The sequence below is a fragment of the Tupaia chinensis genome, unplaced genomic scaffold (genome assembly GCF_000334495.1).
Source record: "Tupaia chinensis unplaced genomic scaffold, TupChi_1.0 Scaffold000244_1, whole genome shotgun sequence".
In the NCBI taxonomy this organism is placed as follows: domain Eukaryota; kingdom Metazoa; phylum Chordata; class Mammalia; order Scandentia; family Tupaiidae; genus Tupaia; species Tupaia belangeri.
Window position 1 is genome coordinate 837,697 of NW_006159722.1, and position 5,581 is coordinate 843,277.

At 43.5% G+C, this 5,581-nt stretch overlaps 1 pseudogene; it reads left to right on the plus strand.

The window, feature by feature from the left end:
• Positions 1 to 3,726: 3,726 nt before the first annotated feature.
• On the plus strand, positions 3,727 to 3,871 carry LOC102470557 (ATP synthase subunit epsilon, mitochondrial pseudogene; annotated as a pseudogene).
• The last annotated feature ends 1,710 nt before the right edge of the window (positions 3,872 to 5,581 follow it).

Consider the following 5,581-nt stretch of genomic DNA (forward strand, 5'->3'; position numbering starts at 1 on the left):
GGGGGCGCCGCCGCTCTGGGGGCATGAGCTCCCGCGCCCCGCGCGGCTTCCGCCGGGCGCCCCGCGCGGCTCACCAGTCCATATTTTAAAATTTATTTTTAATTTGACCAGAGAGAGGGAAAGTGAGAAAGCAAGTTGCCAGGTCTGGGACTCTAACTGCGGTTGACTATGTGGGAGTCTAGCACCCCAACCACCACACCAACTGCCAGTCCCCAACCAGCCCATATCGATGGCACTGGAAGAGGAACAACTTCCTCCTCTCCATGTGTGAACATCTTGCCGTTTGTTAGGGAGCAGGCAGGTTCTGGGAGTTAAGGGATCTACCTAATGGACATTTGACACAGGATGTAGAGGCAATAAGAAAGATTTCTGTTATGTACATCATAGAGTAAAAAAAAAAAATACTGTCATGAATTTAAGTAAGTTTTAAGTTATCATTTTTTAGTTCAGAATAATCCCTGAGGAAACACTAGTAAGAGAAGGTGTACTTGGATGAAAACTCAGTCTTACTCCAAAGATTAACTAGCCAATTATTTGTCTAATTATTTGTCTATTTGTCTTTTTTTAAAATAATCAACTATTTGTCTACAACTTTATCCACACTCATTACTCAGCCATAATTTTACTGTTTTGTGTGTCCTATAACAAGAAATATGCCAACATAGTCAGATTTGTCTTACTGTTTCCAGATCTGTAAATTATTAGCTTCTTGTGGCATGTAGTGGCCAAGAATTTCATCAGTATTTAAAATTATTTTAAATCCTGGTTATTGATAAAAATCTATTTGTCTGAAATTTCTGAGAAGAGTTTCTATTTGGGGGAAAGTAGGGTAAAGAGATTTAAATAGGCTAGATTATAAACTGTTTTCTTAGCTGGAATAGCTGCAGCCCACTTCATCTCAGACACACATCTCTGGGATGGCTATTTTATTATACAACTCTGACTTCATGACATATCATTTCGTATTCTTCTGGATTTTATCAATTCCAAATCATTGGAGTGCCAGTCAGACCAAGGCACTGTGTTGAGCACTTTGATACCCACATGAATCCGAGACATACCCTGCTGTTGGAAAAAGTATCCTGGAGGCCAGATGGTGGTGTAGTATTCAAGATGCTGGACTCCCTTGGGACCAGCAGTTAGCATAATGGCTATGTCCCTGGACTCCCAAGTAGTCAACCGTGGTTCACGTCCAGGACCTGGTGGCTTAAAACTCACATTGGGCGCATGTGGGTGTGTGCCCAAGATCCCGAGAGGAGAATGGAGGAGAAGGGATTGTGGCGTAGCCATCCCCTCTGGAGGGTGCTTTCTCACTTTCTGTCTCTCTCTCTCTCTGTCTGTCTGTCTGGTGAGCGCACATGCCCTATAGCAAAAACCTCTCAAAAAAAAAAAAAAAAAGAAAGAAAAGAAAAAGAAAAAGAAAAAAGAAAGATGCTGGACTCACATGGTTGACTGCAGTTTGAGTCTTGGACTTGGTTACTTGGAACTCCCACAGGGTACATGTGCGTGTGTGCCCAAAATCCTGAGAGGAGAATGGAGGAGAAGGGATTTCTGTGTGGCCATCCCCCCCGCCTGGAGAGTGATTTTTACCTTTCTGTCTCCCTGTCTCTCTATTGAGCACATGTGCCCTATAGCAAGAATCTCTCAGAAAGAAAGAAAGAAAAGGTAGCCTGATGGTGAAGTGGTGCATCAAAAATGAAAGCAATTACAACCATTACAGTGAAAGGGAAAAAACATGCAGGACTTCAGAGGTAAAATGTTACTTAGAGAAATCATGACGGCATACTTAGGCAGAGGTTTAAGATGATTAGAACTGAAAAGGCGGAGATGAAACCATTCCAGGTAGAATAGCATTAGCAAACCTCTGAGAAAGTCCAACCTAGAAGGTGGTTTGGTCTGCGTTTAGAGAGACACATGAGTGATAAGTGGGATAGGAAGACCATGGCAAATGGCCTTGAATTAGAGAGTAAGGACCACAAATCTTAGATAGAATTGCTTGACAAGTCACCAGAGGTCAGAGTTGTCCTTGTGGCAGCTGTCTTTAGGAATGACTAAGGTGTAAAGATGACATGACTAGGAAAGGAAGTGTAGCAAGAAAGGTGGAAGGAAGAGCATTCAGAACGTAGTTACAGTAAGGAGTCAAGAGGAGCCAGAGCAAGTTATGAAGAACATTCTGAGAAGTGAACAGAGAACCAGTGGAGAAAGAAGACAGCTGGGAGTCTCGGAGAGCATGCATCCATGAGGTGGGTGATGGGTTCTAAAGGAAGAAGTCAGGAGCCAACTCAAAGGCCTGAACTTCAGAGGTGGTGGGTCATTAGTGATTGTTAAAGAGTGATTTCAAAAATAGGATAGGAGGAAGTTTAGGTTGCAGGAGGTAAGGACCTGAATGGGCAATGATGAAGAATGAAGACAGAAATGCTGCAGGCTTCATTCAGCAAAGAGCCATTGCTATCACCTGCAGGGCAGTAGTTCGTGTTAGGGTAGGTTAATTGACAGGAATCAACCTCTGTCTCTATTTTCCCCTGCAACCTCCATTCCTGTACACGTACAAATATATATATGTGTGTGTGAGATACACACACAGGCACACTAACACATATATGTGTATATATGTGTGTATGTGTATGTGTATATTGCCCCCAGCACCACCATTGAGCTGAAAACTGAAAATTTTCACATAGCCCCCCGAAATACTTAGGCTATCCTTAAAATCTTACCCCTATTGGGACCAGCAGATGGTGTAATGGTTACATCACTGGACTCTCATGTAGTCTAACACAGTTCAAGTCTCAGACCCAGCAACTTGAAACACACCGGGCACGTGTGCGTTGTGCCCAAAATACCAAGAAGAATCTGGAGGGCAGTCAATCTGAGAAAACATGGCATGACCTTTAGACGCATGCAGAAATGCCCTTCTGTGTGAGCTAAAACGTGTTCAGCTGAGCAGGTCTCGAAAGAGAAGAATGGAGGAAAAGGGATTGTGGCATGGTCCTCCCCCAGAGGGATGATTTATCGCTTTCTGTCTCTCTGTCTCTCCAGTGAACGTATGCACCCTATAGCAAAATATCTTTCTAAAAAAAAAAAAAAAATCTTACCCTATTATTTCCCTCAGGGCAAGGTGGATTGAAGTTCCTTTGCACTCAGACCCTCCTCTTTCTCAACATATTTAGGACCACCTGACATTCAAACTGTCAGAAGCAACCCTCATGTCTTCACAACTCCTGATACAAGAACACAGAAAACTTCAAGTGTGGGGATTCTTCAACCCCCAACAATAAAAATTGTAGCATTTAAAGAGGAAATATGCCTATTGCTTTGACACAGATAAGGAGCCCTTCCCTTCCTGTACTTTCAAATTCCACTGATAGCTTTGATAGAAAGAGGATACAGTGACATGGCTATGTAGTCACCAAGTGTCTGTTTCACCTTCCCTTTACACACACAAATGACACAACAAAATCAAAATAACAAGATTTACTCTCACCCTCCAAATCGGACATTCCCTTCTATAGGCCTGATCAGTAGCTTTAGGAAACTACACATCATTCCCAAGTATGTGCTCCATACAGACCCAAAACCTTGAGGTCATTTTTCACTCCTTTTTCTCTCAGCCTACTTCAGACGTGTCAGCAAATGCTTTTAGCTCGACCATTAAAGTCTAGGGGTCAGGAGCCGACACTGAAGGTGTCCTCACGACTTGACCCAACCAGTACCCTTCATGACATCATGGTGGCCTACTGGCGACAGGTGGAATTCAGCTACATCCAGTACTCCCAGATCTGTGCAAAGCAGTGAGAAATGCACTGATGACAGAATTCAAAGTGAGCACTGAAAAGGCACTGCAAAAATTGTGAAAGTGAAAAAGGAATAATCTACCCTGACTAAAGCTTGAAATGCCATGTTTTCAAGGTGAAGCTGTATGGGCACATGTTATAGGAGATTGAAAATTATCTCACTTCCTGGGGGGAAAAAACACATGTCTTATTCATAAGTTGACAATTGAAATATGATTCACTCTTCAAAAATATCTGGGGGCCAGCAGGTGGTGTGGTGGTTAGGGTGCTGGACTCACACATAGCCGACCGTGGTTAAGTACCAAACCTGGTGGCTAGCTTTTTCCCTTTTTCTCTCTCTTTCTCTCTCTCTCTCTCTCAGGTGCTTCATAGTAAATTTTAAAATAATAATAAAATTAAACAACTATTTTAAATAAGTATGCTTTTTTTAAAAATCTACCCAAATATGTGCATACATGCAGATTACAAATAAAGCAGTTAAGGTACTAGACTCCCACATGGCAGGCCACAGTTTGAGTCCCAGACCCAGTGGCTTGAAACTCATGCCAGGTGCTTGTATATACAGGCCCAAAGTCCCAAGTGAAGAACGAAGGAGAAGGAATTACAGAATGGCCATTCCCCCCAACCCTGCCAGGGGGGTGATTTCTTGCTTTCTATCACCCTGTGTCTCCAGTAACCATACACGCCCTAGAGCAAAAGATCTTTCAAAAACTAAATAAAGGGAACCGGCAGTTAGCGTAATGGCTATGTCGCTGGTCTCCCACGTAGTCGACCGCGGTTCGTGTCCCGGACCCGGTGGCTTAAAACGCACGCCGGGCGCATGTGCATGCGTGCCCAAGATCCCGAGAGGAGAATGGAGGAGAAGGGATTGCGGCGTGACCATCCCCCCTGGGGGGTGATTTCTCGCTTTCTGTCTCTATGTCTCTCTCTGTCTGTCTGCGCCCTACAGTGAAAATCTCTCAAAAAAAAAAAACTAAATAAATAAAATACTTGCTGTAAGACTAACTAGGCCATTGGGAAAAAAAATAAATAATGTCAATTTTTCTTTACAGGTACAGATAGGTTTCTTCTTCATTTTGGCAAATCATTTTTTTCAGTGGAGGTTTCTGCTGGAGAAAGAGACAGTGAGAGGGAAGGTGAGAAATCACCCCCCAGGGGAAATGGCCATGCAGCAATCCCTTCTCCTTCATTCTCTTCTTGGGATTTTGGGCACGTACGCACATGCACCTGGTGTGAGTTTCAAACCACCAGCTCTGGAACTCAAACTATGGCCAGCCATGTAGGAATCCAGTGCCTTAACTACTACACCATCTGCTGGCACCCAGGCAGACAATTTTAAATGTTCCTGTAAAGTAAAATACACAACCTAATTTGAAATATATATATTCAAGATCCAATCATCTACCTCCACCACTGCCACCTCTTCATTGCCACCTCCTGACTGATCTACCAGTTGCTACACTTGCACCTTTATGGTCTTTACACAGTCTTTTGAAACTAAGTCTAATCATGAGCCACTTGGCCAGAAAGCTTCCCGTGCCTTTCCATGTCAGAGCAAAAGCCAAAATTCTTACAGTGCCTACTGGATGCAGTATGGTCTGTCACCTCCTTTCACCACCTTATGGCTGCATCTCATTTTTCCACCTTACTCAGTCTAGACCAAATACGGTGGTCACCTTGCTGCTTGCTGCTTGCTGAACCTGTTGGGCCTTTGGTCTTTTTGCCTCCTCAGTTGGATGACTCTTTCGCATTATCCACATGTCTAACCATCTTATTTTAAATGGCAA